Genomic DNA, 16,965 nt, shown 5'->3' with positions numbered 1-16,965 from the left:
GGTCCTGGGATTGAGGCCTGCATCGGGCTCCCCGCTCCACGGGAAGCCTATTTCTCTCTCTCCTACTCCCCCTGCTTGTGTTCCTGCTCTCGCTATTTCTCTGTCAAATAAATAAATAAAATCTTTAAAGAGAAAAAATCATATTATAAAAGTGACTAATGTTATAATAATTTGGTCCAGCAGCTATAGAAAGGTAATACACTTTCTATCCCCAGTTTGCTGAGTATATTTTTTAATCATGAAAAGTTGGATTTTGTCAAATGCTTTGTTGGCATTTGTTTTGGCATGTGTTTTCTGAATCTCTATTAATAAGGTAAATTAGATCATTGGTTCTCATATTTTGAACCAACTTTGCATTCCTGGAATAAATTCTACTTGAACATGGTCTATAATTCCTTTTAATATGTTGCTTCCTTCACTTTTCTATTATTTTGTGTAGGATTTTCTCAAAATCCTTATACTGTCATTTATGTTTCATCAACCACCACTCTTCCTTCTTGCAGGTTATGGTCTAATTTCCCTTCCATTTCATCCTGGGGAACCTCCTATATTTTGTAGGGCTGATCTACTAGCCATGAATTCTCTAGGTGTTTATCTGTCAATGTAATAATTTCTCCCACTTTTTTGATGCGTAGTTCTGTTGGATATAGAACTCTTGGTTGACTTTTTTTCTTTTCCATCACCATTCTTAGTATGTTATCCCATTGCCTTCTGACCACCATGGCTTTTGATGAGTAAATAGCTTTTAATCAGATTGAGGACCTTTGTATGTGAGGTTATGTGAGCGCTTCTCTCTAGCTGTTCTTAAGATGTGTCCATGTACGCATCTCTTTCGGTTTATCTTACTTGGAATTTGTTGAGTTTCTTGGATGTACAGATTAGTGTTTTCATATTTGAAAATATTTCAGCCATTATGTCTTTCAATATTGTTTGTTGAACTTTTCTTCATCTCTTCTTTTGGAATGTCCACTGTGCATATCTCAATACACCTGAGGGTGTCTCAGAGGTTTCTGAGACTCATTTCAATTTTCTTCATTCTTTTTTCTTTCTGTTGTTCAGACTGGATTATCTCAATTGATCTATTTTCAAGATGGCTAATAATTTCTTCTGCCCACTCAAAAAACCTGTTGATATCTACAGTTAGTATTTTTAAGACATTTAAAAAAAAAGTTTTAGGTTCACAGGAAAATTGAGTGTAATATACAGATACTTCTTATGTCCCTCCTGCCCCTACACATGTATAGACTCTCCCATTATCAAATCCCTCACCAGAGTGGTACATTTGTTCTCAAGTAATGAACCTATATTAACAGACCATTATCACCCAAAGTCCATGGTTTATCTTAATGTTCACTCTTGCTGTTGGACACTCTATGAGTTTTGACAAATGTATAATGATGTGTGTCCATCATTTTAGTATCATACAGAGTATTTTCACTGCCCTAAAAATCCTCTGTGCTCTGTGTATTCATCCCAACCCCTTCAGCAACCACTGAAGTTTTTACTGTCTTCATAGTTTTGCCATTTACAGAATGTCATGTAGTTGAAATTATATAGTATGTAGCCTTCCTTAGGTAGGGCAGGATGGCTCTAGGAGGCTGGAGTTGAGTATTTCCTTTCTCTCATATGCAAGTCTGGGACTGACTAGGTATTTCTCTTCCTTTAGGTCAGTCAGGCTCTGGTTAAATAGTTTCTCTTGAGGGCAGGCATTGTTAAAAAGAACAATGTGTCTCTGGCAAATATCAAAAGAGTTACTTTTCCATCCCCCTGCCAAAAGCAGGAAGGCAATTTTCTGTGATGTTTATTGTATGAAACTGGTAAAGCTCCTGGAGGTAAATCCCACAAAATTTGGAGGGTAGGGTGTCACAATGAGCCTCTAACAATTACAGGTCAACTTTTCCTACCCCTGTACTTGTTCATGTGATAGTTTCCACTCATGAGTCTCTACTCTGGTGATCTTTGACTCCCAGTATTTGTCTATGTTTCTTTATCTTGAGAATTATAGTCTTCCTTGTGTCCTGATCTCTTTTATGGATCCTAGGACAACTGTTCATTTTTAAGTCTGTTCATTTTTTTCTCACTGGATGTTAGGACAGAATGGTGACTTCCAAGCTCCTTACACACAGAACCTGATATTTAATTCTTACATTTTTTTTCCACTCCAGAAATTCTAAATTTTATCCATTTTCATGTGATTTCTATCTCTTCTTTAATATTCTCTTTTGGTGAGACACATGCTCATATTTTCCTTTAGTTCTTTAAACTTCTTTTTTTTCAGTTCTTTAAACATAGTTGAACTGGCTGATTTAAACTTTTTCCATTAAGTCCAAGATATGGGCTCTAGAGAAAATTGTTGGCTTTTATTTTTTCTTCCTAGAGATGGGCCATTAATTTTTTTTTCCACATCTAGTTTCTGTTTTATGGAATGCTTCGCAAATCTGCAGGTTATCCTTGCACAGGGGCCATGCCAATGTTCTCTTTATCATTCCAATTTTAGTGTATGTGCTGCCAAAGCAAGTACTAATATTTTTCTTCTTAAACTGGGCATTTAAACTAATATAATGTGGCAATTCTGGAGATTAGACTGTACTCCCTCCCCAAAGTTTGTTTTTTGCCTGTTATTATTTTGTGTGTTTAGCGACTTTTCTGAATTCAAGACAGCTGATAGTCTTTGTCACATGTGGCCACTGAAGTCTCTCTTCAGCATCTTACAGGCCAACTAATGATTAGACAGAAATTTGCTTAAATTCCTGGAACCAATAAATCTGCAATCTTTCCTAAGGGGCTGTGTGTGCAGGTTGGTGATACCAAAGTTCAGCAAGGTACTGTATAACTCTTATCTTCACTTCCTGTATTGGCAAAACCTTAAGCTCAGCCTGAGGTTAGAGACTAGAATATTCTTAGGGCTTTCCTACACTATGTACAATTCTGGGTATGTACAAAGCTCTATGCATGTGCATGGCCTTTTGGACTCTGAGAAAGATACTGTAGCTTTTCAAAGCATTGCATATATATCTTGTTACTTGGATTTTACTTTCAAGCTTTTGGATTAGCCTATTGTTTACTTCAACTTTTAGCTTCTACTATAGGCAACTGCAATGTTAAGTATTTGCCTTTTATTGTTTTCAAGACTCATCCCCATAAAAGGCTGTTAATACTATGTGAACTCTCAATCAGGTCAAATAAAGACAGTATTAAGAGTAAGATCTTCCGTGGACCAACCAGACAGGGAAAATAATGACGACTTTCTGGGAATGGGGCTTGGATGGAGCTGCAAGCTTACTCCTGTCCCCAAGTTGCTGGTTTTGAGAGTTACCTCAGAAAAAGGAGTGGAGGGTCATTATACTTAACAAGATTCAGTCACTGTTTTTTTTTTAAGATTTATTTATTTGAGAGAGAGAGAGAGAGAGCGTGCACACACATGAGCGGGCAGAGTGAGAGGGAGAGAGAGAATCTCAAGCAGACTCCATGCTGAGCATGGAACCTGACGCGGAACTCGATATTGTGACCCTGAGATCATGACCTGAGCCAAAACCAAAAGTCTAGTCATTGTTTTTCAATAAACACTACCTGGATTGCTGAAGACCTTTGCTTAATTTCCAGAGTTTGGAAAAAAATTTGATGCTGAGAATGTTTTCCATGTTCTCATTGCTTTTATGGAGAAGAGGATTTATGGAAAGGCCTAATCTGCAATTTTCGCTCAAGTCACTACCTAATTTTACTATACTGATTTTTTTAAGTCCAGAAACCTTGCTAAGGCTTTTAAACTCAGGTTGTTTTTTGAAGATTATTTTGTTTTTACAGGAATACAATGCTACAGTCCACAAATAAAGATGTTTGCTATTCTCTTTCCAATTCTATAATTTCATTTTTTTTCAGCCTATTGCACTGATTAGTACTTCTAGTATCATGATGAAGAGGGGTAGTGATAATAGTCATCTTCCTTGTATTCCCCATCTCAGTCAAAATGCTATCAGTTTTGCCATAATCATTCAGATAAAAATATTCTCATCCCAGTTTACTAAAAAATTTTACCCTGAATAAATTTTATTAAATTGTAACTGTTATCTTTTGAGATAATCATATAGTTTCCTTAAATTATTAATGTTGTGCATTACTAAGTATTTAAAGCATATCAAAAACCATGGATGTATGGTTTTAAGATAGCCAGCTATAGCATATGATAAAGTCAGCAGGCAGAGATAACAATACTTTACCATTTTCAAAGAACGAATATCTGGATACATTTAATTCCCACAACCTGCTTGGGTAACACTGAAACAATGATCCAATTTAATGAAGTTCTCTCCTGTCAACCCTATTAGATGGATGGGGCTGAATAATTACTGACTTTTTTTTATTATTATTATGTTATGTTAATCACATTACATCATTAGTTTTAGATGAAGTGTTCCATGATTCATTGTTTGCGTATAACACTCAGTGCTCCATGCAGAATGTGCCCTCTTTAATACCCATCACCAGGCTAACCCATCCTCCCACCCCCCTCCCCTCTAGAACCCTCAGTTGTCAAGTTGTAGCTTGGCCCTATGTTTTAAAACCTTTGTGAATAAAAATAACATTAAAATATTCAAATAAGCTCCAGTGACTTGTATATCCCAGAGTTAAAGAGCATATACACTGTTGACAGAATGCCTGGGTGTGAATTCCAGATCTTTCAGTTAATGGCTGTGACTCTGGGCATAGCTCCTCCATGTACCTTGGTTTCCTTCTCTATTAAAATACCAACAGTTTCCTCCCAGAACTGTTTTTTTTGATATTATTTATTTATGGGGAGAGAGTGCGCGCAGGTGAGCGAGCGCACAAGCAGGGGGAGGACCAGAGGAAAAGAAACAGTCTCCCGCTGAGTGCGGAGCCCAAAGTGGGGCTTGATCCCATGACCATGAGATCACGACCTGAGCCAAAGTCAGATGCTTAACCAACCAGACACTTAACCAACGGAGCCACCCAGGCAGCCCCTCACAGAACTCTTGAAGGATTATGTATGTTAAGTTTATCAAGTGCTTGGAAAAGATCCTATTAATAGAAAATGTTACAAGAGTGTCAGTTAATATTATGTATTTCCTGTCTACTTTAAGAGTGCTGCCTAATATGTGGATAGGTTCTATCATTGATATTACTACCCATTTCTATAGCCAATATAAACCTGCAGTCTTATCTAATTAAGAGGTAAAATAGTGCTATTTAGATTGCTAGTATATAATGTCCATCCTAAAAAAAAATCAGAATTATAATTGGGAATTAGTTTTTTAAATCTTATCTCTGCAATCACCTTTTACTACCAGATCTGTAACTCATGCATTAATGAAAACTTCAGTTCATCATACAGACATATTACAGGACTTTCAGTCTTGTTAAAACCTTGTATAGAACAGCATTAGGAATAGTAATGTTTGATGTTTTTCCTTTAAAATGGTAATTTTCTGTGTCTTATAAAGAAGTCCCAGGTTATGAAGTAAGCTCTTCCCAAAATACTACTATAAATTATTCCCAAGTTAAGAGTCATCCCTTCATAATCATCAACAAATTTAATGCCAGTCATATAAAAAGCAGAATATGGAGGTAAGTGGTCCATTGTATTAATGATGCAGAAATCATACATGGTGTTTTGAGTCACACAAGACATCAAAGGACATAAACAGCAATAAAGATGATGACGGCTTTCTAGAAGTGAGAGAACATCTTGGGGGAAAAGCTCCCTGTGACTTTTGAGACCCTACTTTAACTAATAGCAGCTTGTGAGAGAATATACCTGACAAGGTTTCATTCAAGTTTCATGAGAAATAATAGAATTGGTCAAAGCAAGGGACACCATGGTAACCCTTGAAACAGTGTTGGTAAATATGCAGCTCTCTTTCCTTCATTTATTCTTTCATTCAAGAAATACTGCTAAGCTCCTGCTGTCCAGCTGGTGTCAGAGATCTAAGAGAAAAGGACTGACGTGCTATCTTTCCTCATGGAGAGGAGGTAGGCAGTGAACAGGCAAGCAAACAAATAGACAAAATAACTTTAATATATTTAGTAATTTTAGTAAAAGGTATGAATAAAATAATCAAAATTAATGATAACAAAGAAAAGCTAGAGGCAGGCATACTTTAAGTAAGGTTCTACTGGAAGCCCTCACTGAGGAAATGACAAAGCATTTGGACTCAAACCTGAAAGAGAAGAAGTATGCCATAGGAACCACTAGTGCATATTTGCTGGCAGTCATGTCCTACATGCTCAGAGCTTCCGCCATTGGCGAATCATGACATTTTTTGGAAACACTAGATAAAAACTCATTATCTGGGGCGCCTGGGTGGCTCAGATGGTTAAGCGTCTGCCTTCGGCTCAGGTCATGATCTCAGGGTCCTGGGATCGAGTCCCGCATCGGGCTCCCTGCTCCGCGGGAAGCCTGCTTCTCCCTCTGCCTCTCTCTCTGTCTCTAATGAATAAATAAATAAAATCTTTAAAAAAAAAAAAAAACTCATTATCTTTCACAACTCACTGTTTCCAAATCCATACCACATTCCTGTTAGCATGTAAAGTGAAAATTACTTGCATTCTGGGTCTCAATCTCTTAACAGCAATCATTTTTTTTCACCACAATTCTTAATTCTATGTGCTCTTCATTTTCTTGCCAGAAAATTCCACTCCAGGCTTATTTTCTCTTCTGATGTTTTTGATCAAAGCCTTGTCTTTGCACTTAGGGACTCCCACCGTCCATCTGTGTACTGATAAGAAGTTCATCCACTGAAAACAGATTCTTAGAATTATCTTAACTTTCACACAGTAATGCTAAGTTTCCTATCAGCCTATCTGGTTTCCTTATTCACTGGTATCCTAGACTTGAACTTGACAAGGAATACAACCTCAAACTTGTTGCTCAGCCCAGTTGATAGTTGTATCTCGAAGTACTATATATTCATCCATCTATCTGTGAGATATTTATACAAGCGGAGAATCAAACTTTCACACTGGGGACAGAACACTTGACTCTGCTGGCTATACCGCCCCTCCATCCCTGGTGGTAGCCCCCAAGGCTCTCCAGAAGACCTTAATTTTTATGAATACAGTGGCAAGCCACAGCTCCTTATACAAATACCCTTTAGTCAAGAAAAGATACATAATACAACTTTAGCCTTCATAAGGGGACCATGTTTTTTTTTTTTTAAGATTTTATTTATTTATTTGACAGAGACACAGCAAGAGAGAGAACACAAGCAGGGGGAGTGGGAGAGGGAGAAGCAGGCTTCCCACCGAGTGGGGAGCCCGATGTGGGGCTCCATCCCTGCAGACCCGAGCTGAAGGCAGACGCTTAACTACTGAGCCACCCTGACGCCCCAAGGGGGACCATATTTTAAAAAAAAAATTTCACTCTTCTACGCAATTGGACTTAACAAGCAGTGCTCAGGTGCTATGTCCTCCCATTGGTTTTGTGAAAATACAAGATATATCCAAAGGAAATACCCTGTTGGGTGTGCCAGACAGATACTGTTGAGGTCTTGTTTTTCTACATTACTCCTACTTGAAGCCTCAGGTATAAGGTCTAGAAGAAATGTTTTCTGTGCTCTTTAGGTCTAGAATGGTCAGACATCTTTAACAATTAAGACATATCTAACTGCATATTTCTTTGCTTGGCTTGTGATAAATTTGACATATGCATTTAATAGGCCTGCATGTGTGAATTATATTTTCTCTTCCTGCTTTTATTTGGTTAATGACTTACATCTTCGCTAAAAAAATAATTTACTCAACACTTACTATGTACCAGAGACTGTGGTGTTTACAACATAAAACCATGTTTTACAGGGCTTGATGTGGCTTGCAAAGGCAGCTTGGGAACCTGGGAAAGAGGGGGACTGGCCAAAGGAAATGCAACAGCTCTCCTGGGGCTATGATGTGATCTTCTCAATCTCACAGTTATTTGAGTTACTCCGGTGTCCAGCCGACTCTTCACTTTACCCTTGCACCCCTACCAGTTACTTCCATGTTGGTTCCTCCTAAAACAAATATTAAACTGAATTCTGACTTACAAAGCATCTATGATTATGAGGCTAATCAAATTCATTTTTATTGAGCAAACCAATGGGTCTGCCATCTTACCAGCTCTGTCAAAAACCAAATTATTTCAGGTGCCCGGGTGGCTCAGTCATTAAGTGTCTGCCTTTGGCTCAGGTCATGATCCCAGGGTCCTGGGATCGAGCCCTCATCAGGCTCCCTGCTCAGTGGGAATCCAGCTTCTCCCTCTCCCACTCCCCCTGCTTGTGTTCCGTCTCTCACTGTCTCTCTGTCAAATAAATAAATAAAATCTTAAAAAAAATAAATTATTTCATAAAACATACCCCACAATCTCTCCACCAAGGACATATCTCACGGGATCAACAAACTGTACTAAATACGAAGCTTAAAAACAGGGATGATCACAAATAATTTCCACTGGATTTTCTCAAAGATTTGCCTCCTGTCAGATGTAGCGTCCTTTTTTTTTTCTTTTTTAGGAATTCTGTCAGTAAAGGTTTTTGTTTTGTTCTGGGCACTTTTCTGCAGATGGGTTCACTTTTATTGGTATTGTACCAAAATTCTTCATCACCGATTTCCCTGCTTTTCAGGTTGTCCACCTTCACAAAGGCTTTCCGCTGCGCTCAACTGACATAATATTTCATTATAAAAGAACTAGTGACATGACAACATAATTTGAGTCACCTACTTGTTAAGAAGAACATCTGTGCTAGTAGGTGTATATAATAAACCTGTCTGTCCACAGATATATTTTAAACAGCCAAACCATATTTTTGTCTCATAAAAAGATATCCTATCTTTAGTGTCTAAAGCAAAAATTGCCCCTGAAATAGAGCATAGAAACATTAGAGTCTCTAACCCGGCTGTGACATATTCTTCTAGGATATCATTGAAAGAGCCATTAACTCCCTGGGTATCCATATCCATCACGGGCCTGACAGCATACGGCTGGCACAGCACACGATGGGATAAGTGAAGTAAGATGGGAAAGGTTAAATTAACCAATAAGGACGTGAAGCACACAGGGTCTAATAATACCAGGAAGTCCTTATCCCACTCCCAGGCCTGAAGGGATAATGGGAAGGAACGTTAATACCAGACCCAGTGAGAGCTGAGCTTTGGAAGAGGGACCATGTAACAGCAGTTGTGGCCACAGAGAAAAATTTAGCCACTGTTACCCTGAAACAGAACAGAGTGACCCAGAGCAATAAATACCTCTTTCTCCTCTAATCCTCTCCTCTCTTGCCAGTGATTTCCAACAAGTCGACACATTCCAGAAACCGGAGTACAGAGACACATGTTGACAGAGCCCAGAGAGATCAGGCTCTCCAGTATTAAGCACACAGGGTGGAGAAAGGCAGAGTATAAAACTGGAAGAGGAAGCAAAAAAAAAAAAAAAAAAAAAAAATCTGGCCTAATAAATTAATGCCACTATCTGAAAAGTATAAATAATCATTCCCTGAGTTTCCTGGCTTATAAGGGAGATTTAAAACTAAAATGGTATATTTGGGAAAATAACTTATAAATTCTAAAGCATTTCACAATAATGAAGTGTCAAAAAAATCTGCCTGTTTAGGAATTCAGAAATGACTAGCCAAATGTAATTAGTTTCACTATTTTAAGTCTATTTTTTTATAATGAAGAGCTTAAGAAACATTAAGACACTTTTAAAACTATAGCTCTAAAACATTCCCTTATTTGAACTCTAATTCTCACTTGTGTTAATGAAGCAATGATGAACACCTTGCCGTCTAACTTGCTTCTGTAATTTGAATTCTTGAGCATTTTACATCTATTATTCAATTTTTTTCTGTAAAGGTGGCACCTATTAACATTCTTTATAACAGAAAATTGGTATCTGATTGCTTTATTAGAGATTGATTTTCTTACTGATTATATGTACATATATCCACATCATGTACTTTGCATTTAAAAAGTTTTTTCAAAATTTTGTCACTTTTTGACTTTTAAAATCATTTTCCTGGAATAAATTTCATTTTGTTGGCCTCAATTTTTTAAAAATATTTATCTATTTTAGGGGCGCCTGGGTGGCTCAGTTGGTTAAGCGACTGCCTTCGGCTCAGGTCATGATCCTGGAGTCCCGGGATCGAGTCCCACGTCGGGCTCCCTGCTCAGCAGGGAGTCTGCCTCTCTCCCTGACCCTCCCCCCTCTCATGCTCTCTATCTCATTCTCTCTCTCAAATAAATAAATAAAATCTTTAAAAAAAAAAAATATTTATCTATTTTAGAGAGAGTGAGTGAGTACAGGAGGGGAGGGGAGGAACAGACTGGGCGGGAGGGGGACAAGCAGACTCCCTGCTGAGTGCCAAGCCCCATGGGGATGGATCCCAGGACCCTGAGACCATGACTTGAACCGGAATCAAGGGTCAGATGCTCAACAGCTCAAGTGACTGAGCCACCCAGGGGCCCCATACCTCAAATCTTATCTACACTTTCCTCCCTGTTTTCTGTAGTAGAAATTCTCTTTTTTTCTCTATCAATCTGTTTGAAAATGATTTTGGTATAAAAAAAGGTCAAAGTAAAGGTCTAACATTTTACCAATTAGCTAAACAAATTTCTCAGTATCACTGCAGCATAACACTTTACCTTCTGATTGGTGCAGAATATTTTATTATAAAGGCATTGATTAGTGTTTTTTTTTTTAACAAATAAAGGACATTCATTTTGACTTATATTGTAATCAACTTCAGTGCATTGTGATTTTTCTGGATTCTATAGTTGTTGAGTCACTGAGTATCTGACAAAGCTTACAGCCTTTACACACAGATAACTGATTAATTTTATGATTATTTACCAATTAAACTTCAGACACTGCTTCAGTGTTTTCTGGTGTTACTGTTACGGAGAAGTCTAAGACCTGTTGATTTTTGTCCTCAAGTACAAATTTATTGTTGATTTATTTGTTCTAGTTAGATGTTTGCAGAAATCAAAATTTTTTAAATACCACAGTAATTCCTCAAAACTATATGGAACAGTTTTGTTTTGTTTTTTCAGCTCAATTTAGTTTCCGTCTCTTCAGCTGGTTGTGGTTTTGTCTCAGGCAAACACAACTGTACAATGAAACATTCTGAATTTTTTTTCTCCCCCACATTACTTTCAGGTTTATATTCCTTTTTTTGTCTACATTGCTAAAGGATTAGTTTCTCAATTCTCTCCTCTACAGATTCAGTTTTCTCTGGTGGTATTTTTGTTATAAGCACTCATAATTCTTAATTTCTCTATTATGTTGTTAGCTTCCTTCCAGTCTTAATTTTATGGATGTTTCTTTTACTCTCCACTTATATTTTGCATGATTATGTTTTCAATATAGGGCATCTACATTTTTAAATTTATTCATGGAACCCCGATTTATGTATCATTTGAAAAGACTGATCTTTTTAAAATTTTATTTTTAAATATTTAAAATGTATTAGTTTCTTAAACCTTTGAGAGTTTTTCATGGACACTAGACTGCTTTTTTTCTTTTCTCTATCCATCCTTCTCTATGGAACTGTGGAAGACATTCAGAAATACTGTTCAGCAATCTTAGGAATGCCCTCAGTCCCACTCACTGTCCAATAGAATGTTGATATTACCCTGTCTGTAATTGAAAGCTGAAATGTACGTGGATGTACACATCTTCTAGATCAATGAGGGTCTCAATCAGAGGTTTACCACCATGATTTTGTAGAGCTGAGGTAGGCTTATCCTGAAAGGTCTAACACTAGGAAAAGTGTTTTTTTTTTTTACACTGTGCATTGTTAAACTGTAGTTCTTGAAGATGCTCTGGGCTGCCACCCCAAGGAACAAGCAGAGGCCTTGATGAGTATGGTTCTGGTAATCTTGCCTCCACTTAAACTACAGACGTAGAGCATCTCTGGTTGAAGTACGTGATTAGTGAAAACATTCTGCTACTCAACAGTAGTATCTAATGGAGCAGTGCCGCCCCAAATCTCAATCAATCACCTAGTTAGCTTTGTAAAATTCAGGTTCTCACGTGTACATCGGACTGAGCTTAGAATTCCACATTTCTAACAAGCCCCTGGGTGATGATGATGCCACATTTCTGTAGCTTGCATTTTAAGTCACTGAGTGCGGTAAGAGTATTTGAGTAATTTCAGCTCTGCTTTCACTGGTTGTTACATATCAAATACTATGCATGCCAGGATGTGATCTTCCCAGACATCTTTGTGCCTCCATTAACAGTATTTTCTGTGAGGAACTATGTGTTCTTAGAATGCAATGTAACAAACCTGGCTTTCAGAATCCTATGGTATTCCTTACTGGTACTATATGTTTTTGTCTTTTTGCCATGATTTGTCACAATAGTAGCTGTCCATCACCCCTTAAACAAACCTCCCAACTTGAGGAACTTCATACATGAACCCCATCCTCTCAAGGTTGAAGCAAATTACTTTTCAGCCTCCTCTGAAGCTAGAGCATCAGTGGCCATGTGTTAGAACAACCTCATTCAGATACACTGTAGCATGAGTCTTACTCTTATCAGTAATGTGAGGGCATGGAAGCCACTTCCTGGTAAGGAACTGCTTCGGAAACACACACAGCAGATATCTAAGTTCGAGTCGACATGTATACATTAACAAGTGTGAAAAAACATCTGGGCTCTATCCTGAAGGTAGAAAGTTCTCCAATGAAACAAACAGAATCATAATTTGGATACCATCCCATACTACACATCCTCAAAGCTTCTCTGCCCTATTCCTCTCACGTTCAACAATCCCACCCAGGAACAAACCAGGAAATATCTAGTATGTTTTCATTAATCCCTCTTCCATTTTAAATATCTAGCTTGGTTTCTCTTGTGGAAACTAACAGGCCTGACCAATAGAGTCTTCCCCCAGAGAAAGATTTCATTTTTAAAACAAAAACCGTTTTTCTCTATTGAACAGTAACTATCTACTAGAATATAAAAAATACATTTTTGTATTAGAAGACATACTGGTTTTATGAACAAGGGAAGAACACTATGAGCAGATGAAGAAGTTTGTTCCAAAGCTTAGTTATCAACAGTCTGTGAAAGATGATTAAAAATAAAAACATGGGAAGAAGAAACTGCTTATGGTATTAACAAAAGAAGGAAAATAATTAGACATATTTCCATGTATAAAATTCATATGAAATCAGTTTAGTCTGTCTGCCACTCTATAATGCATTTTTTTTCTGAAAAGAGGCATTCTGCATTGTTAAGGGCAGCAAGTCCAGGAAACATAGTAATGTTCCTTGTTTTGCAATAATATTGATAGTTTCTTCAATTTCAGTTCTAGTCTGCTTCTCTTAAATTGGCAAAAAATAGATTGTTGAAAAATCAGCAGACTCCAACTCTGTCTGTAACAATGTTCCTATAACAACTACATTTGTAATGATTTTATATATAAAATGCACACCATAGAATTTAGCTAACCAAATAATAAGCACTTCCTTTTGTGCTTTGAAAAAATAACCAAGTAGCTTTAGGTTAAAAAAAATGCAAAAAAAAAAATTAAATTCTTTAAAAAATTTTTCTCGACATATCTCTCCTACATATTTGCTAGCATTTTTTCCCTCCCACAAAAGTAGGGAGGGCATTTTCCATGCCTTCAGATTTTCCTGAAATTCTGTTATTTCTAGCCAGAAATCAAAGGAATGGAGAGTATAGAAGTATTTCTGAGGTAATAAACAATGATCTCTTACAATGAAAATAAAGGACAGAAAATACTTATTATCTTCACACTTCACTCAGCTCAGGTTCACCTTCAGTTTTCCTTAAGTCATGTGTGAGAGACAAGGTAGAAAGAAATTATAAAAATGTATCTAGTCTTCCTTTTTAAAAAAAAATTAAGGCACAAAAATTTTATTTTAGTTTCAGAGGTAGAATTTAGTGATTCATCAGTTGCACATGGCATCCAGTGCTCATCACATCACGTGCCCTCCTTAATGTCCATCACCCAAGGACTCCATTCCCCCTCCCCCTCCCCTCCAGTAACCCTCAGTTTGTCTCTTGTAGTTAAAAGTTACTTATGGTTTGTCTCCCTCTCTGTTTTCCTCTTATTTTATTTTTCCTTCCCTTCCCCTATGTTCACCTGTTTTGTTTCTTAAATTCCACATATGAGTGAAAGCATATGGTCTTTGTCTTTCTCTGACTTATTTCGCTTAGCATAATACCCTCTAGTTCTACCCACATCATTGCAAATGACAATATGTCATTCTTTTTGATGACTAATATTCCTGTGTCTGTGTGTGTGTGTGTACACACACACCACATCTTCTTTATCCATTCATCTTGTCGAGGACATCTGGCCTCTTTCCATATTTTGGCTATTGCAGCTAGTCTTCCTTTTAAAGGCAGTTATCAGGGCGCCTGGGTGGCTCAGTTGGTTAAGCGACTGCCTTCAGCTCAGGTTAAGATCCTGGAGTCCTGGGATCAGGTCCCACATCAGGCTCCCTGCTCAGCAGGGGGTCTGCTTCTCCCTGTGACCCTCTTCCCTCTCGTGCTCTCTGTCTCTCATTCTCTCTCTCAAATAAATAAATAAAATCTTTAAAAAAATAAAGGCAGTTATCAGTAACAACTTCTCCAGATTCTTATAGCTCTTTTGAACATGTAAGATATTTAGAGCAAAATTCTTATTAAAGATGTCACCTGTATCTATGAAAGAATCATGTTCTATTTAAAACTAACACAATTTAACATTTCTCAAATGGGAAGAAAGAAATTACAGGAAAAAAAAAACATTTAACCATCTATGTATGTCTGGTATGGCTATTTTTCCCAAAGTGAATGGGAATTTTAAAATTGGGCAAAAGGTCACTTTACATGTTTTTTCTGTATCTTTTGAAGTACACCATCTATAATCTAATAATTTCAGAAGTGTTTTGTTGTTTTTCTATAGATCAAGAAACATTAAAAATATAAAGTTTCATGAGCAGTGAAGATACACATCATGCTTCCTATTCTGCTATTTGGCGATTTTTTTTTTTTTTTTGAGAACCATTTAGGAAATCTCCACAGTGGTGCTGTATGAAATTTATGGTAACACTGCTTCCTCTGGGGATTCCACCCATAGATAACTCCACTTATGAAAGGCTTATACCTACTGGACTATGTTTCATCACACATTCCTCTTCAGGTCTCTCTTAATATGTATTCTTTGCAGAACGCATATATGAAATTCCACCTTCAGATTCAAGACAAAAGTCTCTGACTAGAAATAGTCTCACCCAATGTAAGAAAGAAACTATATGTTGAGGAGGGGAATGAGGAATTTGTCTCCTTGAAGGCCACATTTCAGTCTTCAGATATCTAGAAATAGGACAGAAAATCACACACAAGAAAGGAAATGTTCACAGGGAGAGCTCAGAGTGAAATATTACTTAGTTTTACAGACATTTTAATAGGTGTTTTCATCTTAACTCCTTCAACTAAAAGCACTCAGACTTAAAAGAATGTGAACATATTTCCCACTTCTCTGATATTTGATTTCTACTAGGATGTTGAGTACCAAAAGGAGGCCCCATAAATGCCCACAAAATGTGCAGGAAAAGCTTTAGAGTTCCATGAAACTGTAAAATAGAGGTTTCTGGCTCACAGAAGGACAAATAGAATCAAGTCTAAAATGTACACATACTTTTTTTCCCAAGAAAGAAATCTCTGTGTCAAAACTCGTAACGATTAATTACCCACTGACTGTAAGTACTCTTAATTTCTTACTAATGGTACTAACAGGTAATAAACTATGAAATGGTACATCTAAATGTTATTTTTCTAATAATATTTTATTTACTAAAGAAGGTCTACTAGCAGTTAGGTTATTTAATTTACTTTTTAAAGATACCTAAGTAAAATATGTCAAGCCAAATAATCAAGTTTTTGTATTTAAATGGATTAGTATTCTAAAGATGGATATATTTTTTATATTATTCATCCAACTTCTGATTATGTACTTACAAATAAACCCAAATGTCATTTTCTCTGGAAGTCTTCATTTCCAATTAAGCATGATTTCTTTCTTCCTCCAATTTTACTTTGTAACTTTAATGATACATCATATTCTCTCCTGCAATATTTATATTATTCCCCTGCTCAACAATCAGCTTCCTGAAGGCATGTCATGGATCTGATTCTTTATTCCATTTCTATATCACCTGGTTGTAGTAGATTCCACGAGAAGCCAAGATTTATTACCCCTTCCCTGCGCCCACACTATTTGCTATGTAACTGCATTTCCCTGCAGTCATAAACAGGATAACATGCCCTGTCAACTGACCTTCCACTCAACTATGAGACTTGCTTTGACAAACTGGATGGTATTAAACATGGTATAAGCAGAGGCTTAAAACAAACTTGTACATGGGACTTGAGCTCTCTTGTGTCTCTACCGTTGACTTGGAACATGGCCAGGCTTAGTTGCTGGAAGATGAGAGAACTAGATATCCAAATCATCAAGCCTGCCTAGTTAAAACGATAGCCAAGTGACCTTCAGATTTGTGAAGAAACCTACTTAGAAGGCACAGAGGTGCCCAAATGATTCCAACTTAGAAGAGCTAAACCCTGCAGGGATAAGAGAAATAAATGTTGCCTTGAAGCCAAGTGTTAGGATGGTTTGTTTAAAAGCCATAGAGAACAGGTATTTTAGTTGATGTTGTAAATAGTCCATGCTAAAAGAAAAAAAAAAAGAATTGCAAATTCTTCATTTGGAAATTCGTCATAGAAAACAACATGGATGCACTAAAATGAGCCACCAAACCTAACCAAAAATTTGCATGAGATTGTGATTTGAATCAGTTTCCAGTAATGTATAATACAGTATGGCTCAGGCGCATTCAACTACAGGGATATCCAAATGCCCTACTCTGACCAGGGTACTCAACACCTTGGATATATTTACTGATTTCTGGGGGAGGGTGTAAATAAATAATAAGAGTCAGGGTTGGTTTGCTTGTTTTGAG

The 16,965-nt window shown here is 37.1% G+C and overlaps 1 non-coding gene across 1 annotated transcript; it reads right to left on the bottom strand.

The window, feature by feature from the left end:
- Positions 1-2,414: 2,414 nt before the first annotated feature.
- Positions 2,415-2,521, bottom strand: LOC123323493. Its single transcript, XR_006539434.1, has one exon. It is a non-coding gene; the product is annotated as a U6 spliceosomal RNA (small nuclear RNA).
- Between the last annotated feature and the right edge of the window lie 14,444 nt (positions 2,522-16,965).

Source organism: Neomonachus schauinslandi, chromosome X, assembly GCF_002201575.2.
Source record: "Neomonachus schauinslandi chromosome X, ASM220157v2, whole genome shotgun sequence".
In the NCBI taxonomy this organism is placed as follows: Eukaryota; Metazoa; Chordata; class Mammalia; order Carnivora; family Phocidae; genus Neomonachus; species Neomonachus schauinslandi.
Note: the sequence above shows the minus strand (reverse complement) of the source record. Positions and strands in the feature narration are given on the sequence as shown.